This window comes from Marmota flaviventris, chromosome 10 (genome assembly GCF_047511675.1).
Source record: "Marmota flaviventris isolate mMarFla1 chromosome 10, mMarFla1.hap1, whole genome shotgun sequence".
Lineage (NCBI taxonomy): Eukaryota > Metazoa > Chordata > Mammalia > Rodentia > Sciuridae > Marmota > Marmota flaviventris.
In genome coordinates, this window is record NC_092507.1 from 20,335,298 (window position 1) to 20,354,603 (window position 19,306).

General features: G+C 56.8%; 1 protein-coding gene across 3 annotated transcripts in view; it reads right to left on the bottom strand.

Annotated features, from left to right (window-relative positions):
• Positions 1–17,002, bottom strand: part of Ahdc1 (AT-hook DNA binding motif containing 1) — a 66,472-nt gene extending 49,470 nt beyond the window's left edge. The window contains exons 1-2 of one of the 3 annotated variants that reach the window (XM_071617519.1): positions 16,982–17,002; positions 16,199–16,295 (exon numbers count right to left, since the gene is read on the bottom strand). The gene's annotated coding sequence lies outside the window, so the exon portion shown is untranslated. Of the gene's footprint in view, positions 1–16,198; positions 16,296–16,526; positions 16,750–16,981 lie in introns of those variants that run through there. The other 2 variants (XM_027937313.2, XM_027937314.2) reach the window with 2 other exon arrangements.
• Positions 17,003–19,306: the final 2,304 nt, after the last annotated feature.

Here is a 19,306-nt window from a genome sequence, read left to right on the forward strand (position 1 = left end):
ATCAGCCCCTAGGACACGATGCCAGGGTTCCCTCCTACGTAAGACTAATCAGCCCATCACGATGGGGAAACTGAGGACAGGGAGAGCAAGAGACAGAGCCTAAAATAGAATCTCAGTGGTTCTCAATGGACGTTTGAGTATAGCTCAGCTCCATGCTGACCACGCCCCCTCAGCCTGGCCTCAAGGCCTCTATAAATCCCAGCCCCCAAAACTCTTCCTCCCAGTGTCCTACAGGAGAGTGAAGGAGACTCTGTTTCTACCCTTGGGCTATTGGTCAGAGTCCACTCTCCCTGAAGCACCTTTGCAACCTTTGCCTGGTGAAATTCTCCCAGCCAGCTCAACACTTCAACACTAGTTTCTTCAGGAACCACCTAGAACCTTGAGAGGTGCTGCTTCACTTCCTTTAAACTCCTGGATGTTTCATTCACCACCTCCTGGTGCACATCTTCATGATGCAGGTATCATGAAGAAAACTGGCAGAGTACACAGCACTCTGTAGGTGCTGAGTAAATCTCCACATCTAATGTCCCCCACATCCAAATGATACCTGACAAAATGGTTATCAGCTATCTTTATTGAACATCTACTACAAACCTAGCACCTGCACTGTCGCATCCTCACATCATGGACCTTGCTCATGGAAGTGTGTGTCTTTCCTGAAGTCACACAACTCTGGAGCTGGAACTACACTGGTCTCTGCCCCTACAAATCCATCCTACATGCCCCTCTAGATTAAACCATCATCATCTCCCACATGTACTATTTAAACCGCCCAACTAGCCTCCCTGCCTCCAGTCTGTCTTGGTCCTGGCTCTTGGTCCTGTCATTAAATACTTCCTCTGATTCCTGGTGACCCACTGGACAAACCACAAACCCAAGTAGGCACCTGAACCCTGTGACATCTGCCTTCTGCACTTTTTGCAGCATCTCCTCTGATGTCTGAACAGCACTACATTCTCCCAGCATAGCATACTTTAATTCACTTTCACATTTTGCATATGCTGTTCCCTGTGCCTGGAACACCCTTCCCACATTTTTCCTATGAAAGCCAAGATCAAGGGTTCCCTTCTAATCTAATTAGAAGAGAGAAGCAACAACCAGGCTGGTCACAAAACAGACTCTGTGAAGGAAGGGTCTATGTCTATCTTGGTCACCATGGTCTCCCCAGGGCTTCACCCATAAACAGTGTTCAATCAGGATTTGTTGAATGAATGAATGCTCCACATACACTTGTTAACCAAATCGAGAAAGGACAAAAAAAATATAAGGCCACCATATGCAGGGCCGGAGGTAGAGGAGGAGAGACTGAGACCAGGAAAGGCAAGGATGCTTGCCTGTTGAAGAGCAGTGACAAATACCATCAGGGACTAATCTGCGGCAGAGCCACACTCTTGGCAGAGCGAGTGTTTGTGAGAGACAGAGGAAGGAAAGTGATGGGAGGCTCTGGAAGTGTGTGTGTGAGAGTGTGTGTGTGTGTGTGTGTGTGGTGTGCACGTGTGAGAGGGGTGAGGATGCATGTGAGGCAGTGTGTGTGTGTGTGTGTTGTAATTTGTGAATTAGTGTGTGTGAGAGGGCAGGGAGACAGGAGGGAGTGTGCCTGGGGGGTCCGTGTGACACGCACAAGTGTACAAGTGAGGAAGGCTGTGTGCATGGGGGGGATCCGTGTGTGACAGTGACAGAGGTTGTACGTATCTGCTAGGGGCAGAGTGACAGAGAAAGACAGGAAGAGGGCTGTTGTGAGCACGTATGGGGAAGACTGTGTGCTGTGCGGTCAATGGGGAAGCGAAGGGAAGGGAAGAAGTCTTGGGCTATGTTGAGGGTGTGGCTGCTGTGGCCTTGGTCACAGGCCTGCGGCCAGAGGTAGGGCCTGGCCCTGGGCCCAGGGTGGGGGGCTCTAACAGAGTAGAAGATTCCTCAGAGTCCTCCCTGGAGCCACAGGCACCAGATTACAATGTCCCCAGGCAGAGAGGTCGAAGAGGAGGCCCAGATGTGCATGCGCCTCTACATCTGTCCACAGTAAAACCTCTGGGCATTTATTTGTCTTTGTCTATGTCCGGGTGTGCACGCCTGTGCTTGTGTGAGCTCCGCCGGCTGTGTGTCTGCGCTTGTCTTTGTCTCTATATGTATCTGGGCCTTTGTCTCGGAGTGTGTGGCTGTTGGTCTGTGCCTGTCTGCATGGCTGTGTCTGGTTTTGTGTGTGTCTCAGTATGCCTGGGACTGAGGGGCACCATGTGCCCTTGACTCCATGCATGTCAAAGCAGTGGGTGCAAGCAAACCCTGGACTATTTGTTTGCATCTGTGGGTTTCTGTGACCTCAGTGTAAGTGTTTTTGAGGCAACGGGTCTAGATTTTGGTGCACTTAAGTGTGCTTGTGTCGCTGTGTGTAAGACCATGCTGTGTGCTACAGCACAGAAATGCTAGTCTGTGTCTGTGTGATGTGTTTGTGTCAACGAGGATATGTGTGCGTCTCCACCTCTGTGTGTGTGTATATGTGTGTGCGTGTTGGGTGTGAGGGGTTTGTCACAGACTGGTGAGCAAGTTAATCTCAGACTCCGTGACACGTGGAATAAAATCACGCTCCCATAATGGGATCATTCGTCTTCCTGTCCAAGGAGGGAACCAACTCTTCACCCTCCGCCCTAGGGGAGCCAGTGGGGCCAGGGCCAGGCATCAGCCCCCACCCAGGCCCTCTTTGGGCCTCAGCGCCCCACTCCTGCCCCCCCCACACACTAGGCGCGTTTGGCCTCCAGAGTGCCCTGGTGCCCACTGCGGGCTGGGCAGGGCTCCAGGACATGTGACTGGGCCTTAGAGGCCTGTCTTGGGCCCCCCAGCCCCACCCACTGCTGAGGAGAGCCCTGCCCCAGATGAGAGGGGGGTGCAGGAAGGAATCTTTGGGCCCCTCCTCCTCCCGGAGGGGAGGGATGAGCTGCAGGCCCTGCCGGGATTTTCCATCTCTCAGCAACAAGATTCCTGGTGAGCAGGCTGCAGGGTTTGGCAGGGCGCCTGCTGGAGACCCGCCCTCACCCGCCAGGATGCCTGGGTCCTGGGGCCAGGCAGCAACGGGTTCCCTGGGGAGCTGAGAGGGCCCCAGAACTCCAGCCTACTGTTGCGTGGGCCTGTGGGAAAGCTAGACCCTTCCAGGCTCCTGTCTTCCAACCAAGATGGTTCCCCAGCCCCCTCACCCCCAGGCAAACCACCACCCTTCCTCTGGCCTCCCCCAAGCCTGGGTCTTTGCTTGAGAAAGTCTTCCCAAGCCAGCCACCCAGCACCACCCCTGCCTGACCTCAGCACACACCCAGCCTGGGTTCTAGACCTCACCTCCAGCTCACAAGGGCAGGGCTGTGCTCCTTTTCCTCCTCCAGGACTGAGGGGTTCTGAGGACAAGGCTGTGTGTCCTCCATCTGCTAAATCCTCTTGGCCTCAGTTCTTCAAGACCGAGCTGAGAGGCACCAGAAGAGGATTTCCCAAAGCTGGGGAAACTGAGACCATGCACCCTCTGCCCCACCTACCACAATAAATCAAGAGGCAAGATGCAGTAGTCTGGACACGCTGTCTTAATCTTTCCCAGCAACAGCAGCTGCATCTCTCTCCCATGGGTGCAATTGTAGTAGAGGGTGAACCTCAGTTGGAGAGAGAGAGGGGAGTGGGCAGGTGGGTTCCCTCAACCCCCAGCACCTTGGATGAGCAGCTGGAGAGCAGGTTTGGTAGGAGATTAAGTTTGAAGAGAAACAAGAAGCTCCAAGATTTATGAGCCTCATTTCTCCCTTAAATTCCCCTCCAAGCCCCCCAGCCCTAGCTGGTCCCTCCAGGGCTATGCTGTGGCCCCAGGCCAATGTCAAGGCCTCAACCCATCCATCAGCTGTTGCCAGGGAGTTTCCACCACAACGGGTCCCAAAGGGAGGGGTTCAACTGACACTTGGGGCCCAGATCAATAGGAGGGGGCATGGCCCTAAAGAGTCAGCCAACATCCCCATACCCTCCCATGAACGAGGGGCTCACCATCTCCAAGGAAGAAACTAGGCTGATGGGTGGGGCCCAGGAGGAGGTGGTGTCCCAACTCTGGGACCACACCCAGCCCCACCCTTTCAACAGGCCAAGAGACCTGGGATCCCAAGAGGCCCTACAGCTCACAGGGTGTGTGACCTTGGGCGGCTGCTGCTCCTCAGCCTCCCCACCACAGCACGCAGGAAGTGGCTCAGATATCCCAGGTGTCCCCTGCTCAGCTCAGCCCCTCAGCACTAAGCCCTGCCCTCTCTCCAGTGCAGGGGTGTCACCAGAATCTGGGCCAGATGGGGTAGGGCTGTGGCAGCTAGCTGGAGGAATCCCGGTAGTCACCCAAATCAGAGCTAAAGACCTACAGTGATTACCCTCCCCCACACAATCTATTTTCCAGAAGAGTGAAACTGAGACCCTGAGCAAGGGTCAGGTCTACACCAAGACCTGCATCTTAGTGGTAGGCTGGCTATGAGGACAAGCTCTGGGGAGAGAAAGACCTGGATTAAAATCCCAGCTGCACCACTAACTTGTTATGTGAAGCCCCAGCCTTCTCTCAGCCTCCGATTGCTCATCTGTAAAATGGGATGATAGAGCCTCCTGCCTAGGACTGTTGAGTAGAAACGAAAAAATGCATGTAAAGGGTTTGGCACAGTGCCCGACACACAGTGAGCGCCTGAACAAAGGCAGCCATCGTGACGGTGGCTAGTACTATATGAACATAAATCCAAGTGGTCCGGGTGAAGGGAAGAAGGGGTCCTGACCTGGCTGGAGGATGAGACCAGCCTCATCCTTAAGCCAGGTCAGGACCCCCAGGACCTCAGCCCAGGAGGGCAGCCAAATTCCTTGAAGCCCCCCAGCTGTCTCCCCTATTCGTTAAAGGCCTCTCATTAGTGAGCCTGGGCACCTGCCCCTCCATGCGTAATAAGCCTCATTAGTATCTTAGCCCCAAGCTCTGAGCCCAGAGTCTATGTGTGTGCACACGCATGAGGGTAGGGGGGCTGCAACAGGCCACCAGCCAGGAGACAGCATCCTCGCCAACCACACCCCCTGCCTGTCATCCGCAGAGCCTGTCACCACCCAGCTTGTCACCTGCCTGCCTCGCACCCGCACCACCTGTCACCCACCCAGGCTCATCACCCACCCAGCCCATCACCTGCACCACCTGTCACCCACCCAGCCTGTCACTGGAACCGCCTGACAGGCATCTGGGTGGGGGGACAGGAGATGGGGAGGAGAAGACCACAGGGGTGTGGAGCTGGGGGCCCCAGAGACCCTGTGGGACCCCCACTTCAGCTCGGCATCCTGCAGTATTGCCATGGCAACCTCTCAGCCGCAACCACTTTCCCAAACATCCCCCGCCCTCCCCCCCCAGGCCCTGCTCTTAGCTGAGCTGAGGCAGAGAAGAGCCTGAGTGACAGCAGAATGGGGCAGGAAGGAGGGGGTTCATCAGCAGGCTGGCCTTGACCATCCTTCCGCCTTTGGACTCGTTTACTCCATCTGCAAAATGGAGGGGCCAGAATGGATAAAGTCCTTGTAGAGCAGGCCATCCCTCTTAGCCGGGATTGGCTGAGCCAGCTGCCAGTTAACCTGTGAGGGCTGGGAGGTGGGACATAAGGACAAGAGTTTCTGGGTTCTTCCACACTCCTCTGCCCTGGCCCAGCCCAGAGAAGCTGAACCTCTGGCCAGAGATCACACAGCAGAAAGGGAGGGGAGCAGGCTGGAAGGGAAAAGGGCTCTGCCACCAGACTGTTAGCTGGAGTGACCCAAGGTGACTGGGGGTTGACTTGGCCCCCCCTCCTAGCTGCATTATTTATAAAACCCAGAGCTTGGAGTTGAGCAATGGCTGTAGCACTGGCCCTCTAGGGGCCACAGTGGGATGGAGAAAACAAGGTGCCTCTGAGAGGCAGCCTGGGGTCCCTGGCTCCCTCCGAGCTGAGGTGGCAAAGGGGCAGCAGCTCTTCCTCCCCTCCCGGCCCACCCTCTCTCCTCCACTCCTCCAGGCAGGCCGCGATAGGATTACTTCTGCATGACTGCCCGCTCCACAGGGTTCCAGAGACCCTCCTGCCTGCAGCAATCTTTAAAATTCCTCCAGCCCAACCTCTCTCCCTTTCTCCCCGCAGTGAATGCTCCAGAGTCTACCGCAGTGTGCCCACTGCTGCTGCGCCGCCGCCGCCGCCGCCACCACCACCACCACCACCACCAAGCAGGCAGAGGCCCAGGTCCCTGGAGCCCATAGACAAAGATGGACAGGTCCTCAGTGGAGTGGAGCCCCACATCCCTCAGACCCCCTGGCCCTTGGTGGGGCACAGTGCCACAGTCCATGGCTCCAGCTAGGGTCAGGCACACCAGCTGCACCAAGGCGGGTGGGCGCTGGGTGCAAACCCACCTGGAGGGTCTTGGCATGCCTGCCCTTGTCCTCTGCTGCTAGAACCTGGCCGGCCCACCTCTGCTCTGACCCCCTCCCTATTTCACTACCTATCCCAGCTACCCCTAGGGGTAAGCAGACAGCTGGGCCAAGCCAGCGCCTGTGGCTCCCCAAGGCACCAGAGGCAGGCAAGAGATCGATCCACTGAATTTTTTAAGGCCCTAATGGAGCCTTCATCCCAGGACTTGCTGGACTGGGACACAGACAATGTCTTGGGGACCCCTCCTACTGCACAGCACTGCAGTTGCTTCCTCTTTCAGGTCTTGGGGGTCAGAGGAATCTTTCTATGAGCCTTCCCCCAGCAAGAGGCACAAGGGACCTCCAGAAAAGAGATCGAGACTGGCGGGGGGGGGGGGGGGGGGCGACGAGCAATACCAGAGCACCCCCACCCCATCTCCCCAGCCCAAATGCAGGCAGAAGCAGCTCAGCCTCTAAATCACTCCCCTCATGCTGCCCTCTGAGGCGGATTCTGTGCATCTGTAATTAGGGGGTGGAACAGATGGTGGAGATTCCGTTTAAAATCATGCATCTAGTAAAGTAACCTTCACTGTCGGAACTGACTCCCAGGGAGACCAAGCCCCGCAGCCTGGACTGGGGTGGGGGGGGGCAGCACCTTCCCCATCCTTTCCCTGAAGCCCCAGCCCATGTCTCTCAGGTGAGCCAAGCAGGGAGGATCTGGAAAACACTTGAAAAGTGCAGGCTGGGTATAACTCCCCTTGGCCCCCACAGACATGCCAGAGCTCAGGCAGTGCTGGGTACTCAGAGTTCTTGGCTGAGAGACCAGCGTGACCAGGTGCCAAGGGGCCCTGCCCCACCCCCAAAGGGGCCCCAAGCCCCCAAGCCCAGGTCAGAGTGTTCATAGCACAGGGTCTTGGGGAGGGGGCAGCTTTGAACCAGATGTCCAGCCTCACTGTCCAGGAATGAAAGGCCTGGGGCAGCGAGGGGGTGGAGACAGCTCCCCAGGCAGAGGAGGCTCTGGGAAGTGGGGGAGGCTTGGGCAGCAGACAAGTGAGAGCAATGCGTGTGAAAGGCAAGGCCTTCTGGGGGGACGACTGGGAGGAGGATGTGCTGGAATGTGTGACTGGTGGGAGGCAGGGTATGTGACAGGGTGTTGTGGGGTGCAGGGGGAGCAGGAAGAGCTGCTTGTGAGCTCAAAAGGGTGAATAGGTCAGGGCTGTGACCAGCAGAGGCTGTGCGTGTTGTGGATAATCATGGTGTCACATAAGGAGAGGTGTAGGGCTGTCCCCTGGCCCTGAAGTTGAGCAAAGTCCTGGAGTCGGAGCTGGGCTATATCCGGGGAGTCTCTGGGACTTAGGCAGGATCGCCTGTTGAGGTGTGGGGACCTGTAGGGAGTGTGTGTGCATGCATATGCATGCTGGGGAAGGTATTAGAAGCTGAGGGGACATTATCTGTTTGGAGATACACCTGAAGTGAAGCCATGTGTCTATGAGGCAAATGTTGCTTCAGGGTCAGGGGTTCTTGTCTGGGTGGGTGTTGAAACCATGTGTGTGTTGGGGAGGGGAGGTAATTTGGAAAGAGTAGAGGACTTCATTGGTGTTGGGGGTCAGGTGCCAGGACATACCTGGGGAGATATGTGTGTACAGAGTGATGCTGGACCCTGGGGCCTGAATATGTGGGATGGTATCCTGGCTATGTGGGTCCTGGATGTACCTGGGGAGCTGATACACTTGAGGATATAGTAGAAGCTGTGTGTGTGTGTGTGTGTGTGTGTGAGTGTGTGTGTGTGTGAGAGAGAGAGAGAGAGAGAGAGAGAGAGAGAGAGATTAGGGGTATGTTGAGGAGTTTGGTTGTGTCTGGGAAGGTGTGACTATTGGGGACAGCATCATGGGAAGGAGTTGGGCAGGATCTGTTTTGGAGAGGTTATTGTGACTTTAACCAGGCTGATGTGTTTGGGGACATGCTAGGGCTTGAGAGTGCTACAGGAGCTGCTATACTGGGGCGGGGGACTATTTGGGGAGGCGCTGGAGGCCTTAAGAACCTCTGCACAGAGAAAGGAAGAATGGGTTCCTGATGTCAGAGAGGTGCTGGTGGCTCTGCAGTACACATGTGGGAGGGTACTGGGGCTGTAACTGGGTTCCTGATGTTTGGGGAAGTATAGCTATGTGGCAGGTGTATGCTGGTTGTGTCTGGGGATGTGTGAGGTTGTGTGTAAGAGGCAGTGACATATCAAGGAGGTGATCACATGTGGAGTGATTGTGTGTTTGTAGGTGTGTTTAGCAGTTGGCTTTGGAGGGGAGGGTGTATGTGGGCCAGCTGTATTTTTAAGTGGTATTGGGGACTGCAGTTGGGTCCTGTGTTCAGAAAGGCATGGAGCTACAGAGTGAGGGTTGGTACCCTCTGGGGACATGAAGGGCAAAGGCCTGTGCTCAGGGGCCCATCTGGGGGCTGCCCACTATAACCCTCTGCTGTGGGGTGCCTATGTGGGGTGGGAGGGCTGCCAAGACAGGCAGTCCATCTGTCTGTGCCTGTGCCCAGGCCTGAGGAGCAGAGCTGCCTCCTCACTCCCTGGGGGGCAGCAACGGATCCCAGCCCACCCATCTGCCTTCAGATGGTCCAGGCAGGAGCCTCCACAAAGCTGCCTGGAGGGCATCGCTGTGTTTGAAGAGGCACAGGCTGGGGGTGGGGGAACTGCACAGCAAACAGTCCTCATGGAGGCTCCTTTGAAAACCACTGACGCCAGGCGAGAGGAAGAGGGAGGACAGGGGCGGGCATGTCTGTCCTTGTGTGTCTCTGTGGGTCAGTGCCCAACTGAGAGCACCGCAGCCCCTTCCCATGTGTTTGTGCTAATGGTCGTCCCTGTACGGGTAGCATCTGGCTTTGGAAAACACCCCCCCAACCCAGGCAACAGGCTCACAGCCTCACACCTGCAGCTACACCCTCACACAGGCATGCTCCCTCCACTCACACACTAACACCCACACACCTCCACATCCGCATCCATACCTCTGCCCCCTACACACGCAGCTCACCCCTCTGTCCTGTACCTTCATAGATGCATGCCCCATCACAGACACCCCACTCTGCAAATCCCATACAGCCATAGACCCATGTTACACAAATACCTATCACACAAGCGAACATCCACACCTGACAAGCAGCTATGAGACACACACCCACATATTCCACACGCTCCCTACACACACCCATATCCAGTCTCACATGTGCTCGGTCTCTCTGACACACACGACAGACACACATGTGTACATGTTTGTATGCTCTCTCTCTCTCTCTCTCTCTCTCTCACACACACCCCCTCACCAACTCTCAGATAGCTCTTTCCTACTACCGACCCACCAGACCATCATCATCTAAGCCAGCCCTGCACCCTCTTAGAAGGACTCCCACTGACTGACGGGACTTCCTGTCCCCCACCCTGCCAGTGGGGCCAAAGTGGGAGTGCTCTCTGCTCAGGTGTGACTGTCACTGTATGTGTGAGCGTGTGACTGTGTGTGACAGCATGTTCTGAGAGCTCATGACAGAGCCTGTGTGTCACCACCTGGATAGGAAAGAAAGCACAGGTACATGTTTATGAGTTATATTGTGAGATGTGCAATGAGTGAGGTTGGAAAGCTCCATGTCACAAATGTGTGTGTATGTGTGTGTGTGTATGTGTGCATGCGTGTGTGTGTGTGTGTGTGTGTGTAGACAGGTGTAAGTATAGGGGGTGCGTTAATACAAGGAGCCATCCCCCTCAGTGAGTGGAGAGCATGAGGAGACATTTTTTGAGACCTGTAAATCTGTGCGTAGGGGTCGGAGTTAGGCAAGCTCTCTCCGCCAGCCCCCGGCTTCCAACAGAAGAGCAGGGAGGAAGGGGCTCTGCAAGGCTTCGCTCTCTCCCTCTCTTTCTCCCTGACCTCTTTAGCAGCTGGAAACTGAGCCGGGGGTGGAAGGAATGGAGACTTGGCTGGCCTGGGGGTTTGGGGAGGGAAGAGGCAGAAAACACCTTCCAGATTCTCATCAAATCCCTGTTTGTGGTTTGTAGCCTCCAGTCTCTCCTCTCTCTCTCTCCCTCTCTCTCCCTCTCCCTCTCTTTCTCTCTTTTCTTCTCTCTCTCTGGGTTTTCCCCTTTCTTTATCTCTTCCTGTCCCTCAGCACCCCCCTCCCTCTCTCTCTTCAATCACCCTTTCTCCCTTCTTCTTCTCTCTAAAGTCTCTGTTTCTCTCTCCTCAATCCTTCCATTTTTCTGAATCCTTTCTCTGCCAGCACCTCTGTCTGTCTGTCTCTCCCTGTCCCAGTCCATCTGTCCGTCTCTTTCAGTCTGTCTATGTGTGGGTGTCTCTGTCCATCTGTTCCACCACCCATCTGTCTGGCTGTCTGTCTTAGTCCTTCTAAGGGTGCCCACTCTCTCCCCAAGGCCCCCTCCTCCAGGTCAGCAAAGGCCTCTCCTGGCTCAGGGGGTGAAGAAGGGTGCAGAACTACAGCTTCTGGAAGCTTCAGTAGCAGCTGGGCTGAACTGGGAGTTGGGGCCAGCCAGCTGCAGAAGCAGCCCCTCCCTTGGGCTCCCAGGCCAAGGACCCCAGAACAGAAAGAGGAGAGAAAACAGGGCCTCCCTGTAGTGGGGTGTGTGCATGGGCAGCCTGTGGGGGGCCTCACTCTACCCTCACTTCAACATTCACCCCAAGCCAGGCCCTACAGAAGTGGGCTCCTAAGTGCCCACCTTCCTCCTGCCCTAGCCAATGGAGAGATGCTGGGATCCAGGAGGGAGGGGTGGGGGAGGCCAGGCCTTGGGGAAGGAGGGGCTGGGAGCCAGGGCTTCCTGTCAGCTGGGCAGGAGGGGGGGGCTCCTTCCCTCCAGGCAGTCCCTGGGGATCCCTCCTGCTCTGGTCCCAGCTCCAAGCATGAGGGGCTGTACAGGCAGTTCTCCTCAGCCCCACAAGCCCATTCCCACCTCCCAGCTATCCACAGGGATGTGGGGAATCAGCAGTATCTCCCAGCAACGGCAGAGGTTCATTCTGGGGGTGTGGAGATCCTGGCTCAGTCCAGGCATTGGTCATCCTTAGAGGCCTCAAGCAGCCCACCCACCATTGCCAAACCAACACAACACCCCCCACCCCACCCCATACTCTCACACCCGGCCAGTAGATCTCAGCTCCTACCACCCACCAACCAATCCCCATGCCAGCACCCACTGTCATGACATGAATTTCCAGGGTGCAACAGAGTCCTGCCTCTGAGACTCATACCCTACCTTGCACTGGTGGCAGATCCAACAGTGCCCCCCCATACACACACAGCCAGCAGCTTAAGACCACATCCCCTCCCAGGTTGCACTACTCCCCCCATTCCCTCTCCAATGGATAGGGAAACTGAGGCCCAAAAGCAAGGGATGGGAAGACAACGCTGTCATCCTTCTGAGACCCTGGGATGGGATAAAAAATAAGGAATGAGGAAAGAAAGAGATGCTGCAGGGGCAGAATCTGGCTCCTTCCTGACCCACCTTGGGCAAAGTCCATACCGGCTGCACCCTCCACACTGCTCTATGGCTGGGCCAGGGCCAGGGTCTGGCTGCCTCCCTCCTTAGCTCTCCTTGCCCCTGGATGGGCTCCCTCCCTCTCCCCTGTTGGAGCAGCCCTCCCTGCCCTCTCCCTCCCAGCTCTGGCTCTCTCATCCTCAGCTCTTGGAAGCCTGACTCACTGTTTCCCCTCCTCTCTCCCCTCCCTCCCTCCCTCTCCCGGCAGTGGCGCCTCCCCCTCCCCTGGGGGGGCTCTGGCCACAAGGGTGCCCGTGTGCTGCTCTCCCCAGGCTCCAGCCCCCCTCTGCACCCAGGAGGCCCCCCGCAGCTGTTCCAGTTCTCTAGCCACAGTGTGACAGAGTGCAAGAGTCTGGTCCTAGCCTGGCCTTGCAGTGAATCTGTGACCCTGGATGAGTGGCTCCCTTGCTAGCCTTGGATTCCTCCCGTCAAACTGTCATGGTGGGTGTCCAGGTGAATGATGCCTCTGGCATCTCTGGGGCCCTAATCTCCCCACTTTTATAGCCCTGGTGCCTCCTAGCACAGGGTACTTGTCAACCTTAAGGTGCTGTACCTGTAAACCTGTAGGGTACTATACCTGCCTTTAGGACCCTGCCCCCAAGTCCCAAAAAGAGCTCAGCTCCATTCCTGACATTTGGGAATAGAGGGGAAATGCTATCCTGGGGCCTCAGGGCCTGGAGCATTAGCCAAGACCCCTGGAATCGCCCCCTTCTCCCTCCTCCTGTGGGATTCTTTCCTTCTCTTTTCCTCTACTCCCCACCTGTCCTCCTCCCTCTTCCCAGAGACATCTGCTTATCTTTCCGCCAAAAACAACCCCAGCGCTTGATCATGAGTGAGAGGCCCTCAGTGCTCCCTTGTTTCTGGCTACAGAGTACAGGGTAGTGAGATATGCCTAGGACCCGAGTCCCCTGGGCCTCACTGCCAGCCTGTGATGCCAGCACTTCTAGCCTGTTTTCTATCTTTCCCTCTCCCTCCCTCTCTCATCAATGGCTTCAGTCCCTCTCTTCACCAGCATGTGGCTGTCTGGGTCTCCTCTCCCCAATTCTCTCTTCCTGGGGGGCCCATCTGCTGGCATTAGCAACAGTGTTACCCTTGCTGTCTCCTACATTCCCCAGCTCCACCCATTCTGGCTTTGCTCCTCCCCCTTCTGTCCCAAGAGACTCAGGGGACCTAGAGACAGAGCTATGCTCCATCCCATAATATTTTGCTTGACCTCACCCAGTCAGACCAGAAGGGCCTGGGCATCTGGTGCATAGGCATGGCACCCCTTGGTCTTGGGTGGCTGGCATTAGACAGAGACACAGAGCTCTTCATTTCACACACACAAAAAAAAGTTGACCTGGGGGGTGGGGGTAGGACCTAGGGGGAGAGAAGGGGAAATGAGGGAGGTCAGGTTTGCCTGGAAGATGCCCCTGTCCAATGCTGAACACAGGCATAGAGGGAGTGGTTCAAAATCTGTTCTTCAGGCTGATTCAAGAATAAGCAATGTCCCTCTGGGGCTCTACAAGAACAGCCCCCCCCCATGTCTTTTGCCAGGGGTAGTCTACCCCTCAAGTCTCCAGCACAGAGACAACACTCAGGTAAAGACCCATCTCTCAATCTTCTCTAGAATCCAAGTCCAGCCTCTCCACAGCACACCTCCACTTGGCTCTGTAGGGGGTTTCAGAAGCCCAGCCAAGATCAAAGCATGTGGAGTGGGGGGGAACAAAGCCCCCCAGCTCAAGATCCTTCACCAAAGGCCCACCAAGGACTGGGGAGCAATGCAAAATAATCCTGGAACACTCCCTCACACATCAATGCTGAGAGGCTAAGCTGCCCATCTGCAGCACCTGGGGGTGTTGGGGGCTTCCTGCCCCTATGACCTTGTTCCAGACCCCCCAGTCCAGCAACCACAATAAACAGCAAGATCTTTTTCTTTATGACATCAAATTTCTCCAAGCCCAACAGCTCCTTCCATCACTACCTCAGCCATAGATCACATTAAAAACTCACAGAGGGCAACTTAAACACATCACATTTGTTTCTCTCTATATTATTTCAAAAGTAACGGCATTAAAAATGGATTTTACTACAGAAAATAAATATCAGCACGTGGGTCGGGAGCCCAGGCGGGGAGAGAGCCCACCAGGGGAATGTCCCTGAGGGTTTGGGCACAACTTAGGCACTGACCAGGGAGGTAGCTGAGTAGCCAAACTGCACCCTGGGGTATGGGGGGATGCCTAGGGTGGGGGCAATGCTGGCTCACCTAAGCACCTGTCCTGATACCAGACCAAGAGGGACAAGAGTCACTGGTTTGGAATGTTGCCCATTGGTCCCCCAAAGCACATGCCATCAATGGTTTATGCAACCTCTAAGGGTGGGAGCTCTGGGGCCAGAAGTTCACTAGTCTCTGGGGGTTACTCCAACTATTGACACAGCAGGAGAAAAAAATGAATTCAACTTACTATCCAGTTTGATTTTCCATTACTGTAAAAATAAATATACATCTGCTCAACGGAGGGAGATGGCAAGCAGCATGCACATGCCACCTGGGGGGTCCCTCCACAGCTACCACAACCAAGTCTGACTGCCCCCACCCAGGCTGGAGGGGTGGACAGAGTGGTAATCGTTCAGTTACAGCCTCAGCTCACACAGCCACACACACCGGGCCACACGGAACAGGAACCAGCCAACAATAGAAACACCCCAAATGCCCCTGGCAGGACTCTGCCCAGGCCTGGGCGCATGCCCCCGCCCTGCCAGCGGCAACAGCAGCAGCGGGCAAAATGTGGCCACCCTGACCCGGAGGCAAAGCTTGTCCTCACACCCTGAGCTCAGCCCAGGGAGCTGGGGCCAAGTCCCGCCTGACACCAACTGGTCCGGCGGGAAACGCCTGCCCAGCCAGACAGGCACAGGCCCCCCAAGGGTCCCTCCTTGTACTCAGGGACCAGGCTGGTGCAGCCCAGCCCTGCCTCCCAGGGTGACGCCTGGGCCCAAATTCAGCTGGCCCTGCCAGTCAGGCACTGGTGCAGAACCGAGGGCACCAGGCTCAGCCCCTCCCAGCCCAGCCCCAGGGCCCTCAAGCTGAGAGGGAGGGGAGACTCCCCACCCCTCCACATCTGGCCCTGGCCCCCAGGGTCTGCGGTAGAGAATTCCCGCCCCCGCTTCTCTCTCTCCCTCCTGCTCTGTGCCCGCTGCCCGCCTCAGGGACAGCCCCAGCTCCCGCCTCCGGCCAACAAGGCCCACATCCTTCCTCCCTGGGCTGGCCCCTTTGCCTGGCAGGAGGCTAGGGGGTCAGGCTGCTGGGGAACCCTCCCCACCCCCAGCTCCCATCAGTCCTCATCCCCAGCCCCCAAACTCTGGATTGCTGTCCCTTTTCCTGTAGAACAGGAAACAAGGTTATTTCCTAGACTCAGAGCCAGCCCCCTGCCCCTCTGGCTCTGCCTGGGGACCCAGACCCAGCAAGAGAAGGCGCCCTCAGCCAGAAAGCAGAGAGATTCAGCAATTCACCCCCATCTCCCGGCCTAGGGGGCTGACAGCTGTCACTCAGCACCCCACCCCCTGGGGAAGAGGGGGCCGATTCAATCAGAGCCCCAGAGGAAACGCATTGATAGGTGATTATTTATTTATTTATTTATGCAAAAGTGAGCCGACTTTGTTCGCCAGGTAACCGGGCACGCGGCCCAACCCCTATGGCTCTGGCCGCCCCCAAATCCCTCCTCCGCCCCACACCCCCTCCAGGTCATTAGGTCCCCGCCCCTCAACTCCCAGAGCGCCAGCGGAACCTTGGGATTTGGGGGTTGGAGGGGAGGGGCTCCTCCCTCCGCAGTCTCCCCGTTTCCCAGCTCCAATCCTAAAATCCAGCCTTGTTCTCCGCTCCCACGGTCCCCCTTCGTCCCCCCCCCCCACATTCTCAGCAAGCTGGAGAGCAAATTGCAGTTTTAAATCCAAAGGCGGAGGGAGGGGGAAGGAGGAGGGGGCGCGCGGCAGCGCTGGGCGCGCACCTCGCCCCCGAGCCGGGGGAGCCGCGGGGCGGCCAGGAAACCCGAGAACCCCCCCTCCCAGCCCCCCCTCTCGTCCACCTCCCCCTCCCCCTTCCCGGCGCTGCCTGCCAGGCTTCGAGCCGAGCCCAGTCGAGCCGCGGGCCCCGGTGGAAACAAAGACCGATCGCACCGCGGGCACCGCAGCCACGGGGTCCGGCGGACCGGACCAGGGGGCGCGGGGGACCCCTCTGGTGCGCTGCACAAAAGAGCCGGGCCGGCCGGTCCCCAGCGGGGGTCTAGGGCTGGGGAGGAGGCGCCACTCACCGGAGTGCTGGGCTGCTGGCTCTGTGGGTCCGAGCCAGGCTAGGGGTTTGGGGGGCGTCTGTCTTCCGGCGGCGGCAGCGACGCGGGCGCCCGGCTGCTGGGGAGAGGAGTCGTGGAGGAGCCCTGAGCCGCCTGCCGTCGCTGACAGCATGGCTTGCGCCAGGGCTCACATTCTCCGCCGCTAACTCTGCTGGACACGGCCCCCCGCTCCCGCGGCGCCCCCCCACCTCAATCACTCCTTCGCTCTCAGTGCCCCCCTCACTCCCCCCGCCGCGCACACACTCTCACAGCCCTGGACACCCCCGCCCCCACCTCCCCAATTGCAAACCTGGGAGGGAACGCGCCCCGCGTAGTCCTCCTGCTCCTGCTCCTGCTCCTGCTCCTCCTCCTCCGCCCTCCTCCCTCCCGCTCTCTCTGGCTGTCTGTCTGTCTGTCTGCCTGTCTCTATTTCTCGCTCTCTCAGCCTTTCTCTGCTCTCCGAGCTGGGTGGGAAAAGGAAATGAGGACAGAAAGCAGACGCTGGCTTTGGGTGGTGGTAGCTGGATTCCCTCTCTCCCTCCCTCCTCCCTCCTCCCCTCCCTCCTCCTGCCTTCTGCTCTCTCCGCTGCTAGCGGGGCTGAGCGCAGCCTGGCGGGTGGCTCGCTCTGCCCGCCCGCCCGCCCGCCTGTCTGTCTGTCTGGTCTGCCTCGCTCGCTCCCTCCCTCCGTCTCTCGCCCTCGCCCTGCCTGCCTGCCTCTCTCCGTCTCCGCCGCCGCCGCCGCTGCCTCTGCGAGCTCGCCTTACCTTCGCCGCTCACCATCCGGAACCCCAGGGGGGAGCGCGCGCGCGGCACGCCGGGACTTGTAGTCCCCGCCCCGGCCGCTCAGCGCGCTGGGCGGGCGGGGCGGCGCCCACTGCTCCGACGGCGCGGCCGGGAGCCGGCTGGGACCCTGTGCCTGGGGCGCTTCTGGCGGGGTCGCGTCCTGATGTACCTAGGGACGCTGATCTTCCCCGAGGGTTAGGAATATTCCCCCGGTTCCCTAGTCCCTGCGGCGGGCTCTGGCTTGCTTGGAGGTTGTGGGTGGGAGCGAAGGGGCGGGGTCTGAGAATGGAATGGGAGTGGAATAGGGAATCTGGGGACTAGCCAAAGGGGCTGCGACTTTCTGGGGCGTCCCAATTACGTGGGAGGGAAAGAGGACAGAGGAGAAGGCTCTCAAATTGGGGACTTTTTCCCTTTGTGAAAAGGTTTCCTACTGAATAAAGCGTGAGGGTTTCTAGCAGGATCGCTGCTCAGGAAACCTCAAAGCCCGAGCAAGCGCCTCCGCGCTCAGTGACCCCTTCTCTCAAACACTGATCCTTGGGTTTAGCCCTTCCAGCGCCTGCTTTCCCTAGATGTTCAAGGGCGGCGAGGGCGCAGAAACAGTGGATAATCCAACGATAGCACCCCCTCCCTCCCGAATTCGGCTGAGCAATTGCGTCAGGAAGCTAGATTCAAATTCAACAGTTCTGAGCTCCTGCTGTGGCGGGGGGCTGGGCTCAGCACTTTCACCTACCTCCTCTTCAGGTCACATCTGTTCTCCAGCCCCTGGCTCCAGGCCCCCTGCCTGGCCTATCCCACAGATGGGAATGTGCGCTGCCGCGAGGGCCTCTTTACCCCCGGGAGATGGCTGGACAGCCCTGTAAGTTGAACTACTATAGCTGCCATTAACTGGCCATGCAGGGCTCTTGAGCCCTGCAACAACCCTAGAAGACTGTATTGTAATCATTTCCATTTAGACATGAGGGTACTGAGGTCCAGGTCCCCCAGTTACAAAGTGGGAGAGCCGAGCCTGATTTGAGCCAGGGTCTGGCTGACTCCAAACCGCGTGTGCTTAACCCCTGGGCTATGGCAGGGAGTTGTGATCCTCCCTCCCACACTGACCTTTTCTGCCTGAGTCTCTCTTTCCTTGGCACTTAAATTCGACCAGTGTTAACTGAACTATGCAGGGCTTGCAGGAGACACAGGGATGAATGATGCATGGTAACTGTTCTGTTGGTGTCTACCAACACCAGCCCTGCTGGTCCTACCACTTGTCCCCACCTCATTGGTGTGTTAAACATTCCTTTGTCCTGTGTCTGCTGGCTTACTCCATCCTGCCCCATGTCTGAAGTTCCTTCAGCAATGCTTTTGTTCTTAGCCCCCCTGTTTTTGAATCCTTCTTTGGCCTGCAGAATGCTGGCCAGCGTGTGACAAAGACAAGTGATGACATTTTGCAGACTGTAGCTTCTTGTCACTATCTTCCCCAACTCTCTTCAAACCCTCCCATAGGACAGTCTGGAACCCCTAGAGAACAAGAGAGGGGACCTGGGGGGGGGAATCTCCATGCAGTCAAGCTAGGCTTTGGGTTCAAAGATTTATTCATTGAATGGGAAGTATTGTAAGTTCAGATATTAATAAAAGCTGAGGTTAAAGTTATTAAGTTCCTTCACAGTTCCAAAATTGGTGTGAAGTTATAGAGGTTTTGGCATCTTGCCCTAGTTGGTCCTGCACAGGACAGACTTTAGCAAGGGGTTAGGAGGGGAGGTAGGAGAAGCCCAGATCTCCCCTTCTTTAATCCCACTACCACCCTACAATCCTTACCCATAGGCTATATCTCACGTTGTAAAGACCCCACTTAGTCTGAATCAAATTTTGGGTTGGGTAATACAGAATAGTTTCCAGTAGGTAGGGAGCCCCAGGTAAATTGGAACAAATGGGAATTGCGGAAAAACATAGGAAGAAGGGGGTTAAGTGATGAAGTACAAAGGAAAAGAAAATAGGATCCATGGCCATATGAATGAGAGGGGAATAGAAGTTAGAATTCTCTAAGCCTGTCCTTCCCAGGACAGACTGCTTCAGGTGCCCCCTCCCCAGAAACAATGGGTAAAATTCACTGAAAAGTCTTGATCATCACTGGAAACCAAGCACTAAAAAGTCTCTCTATCATTTGGGGTCTGTTTTTTTTTTTTTTTTTCCCCATGGAGCCTCTCCAAATTGTGTTGAGGGTACCCTAAATCTCCAGCAGAGTCTTCCTGTGGGCTGCTGCTGACACCTAGTGTCTAATCTCCGTATCTGCTTCGACAGTTGTAGGCTATAGGAGTTTGAGGAAG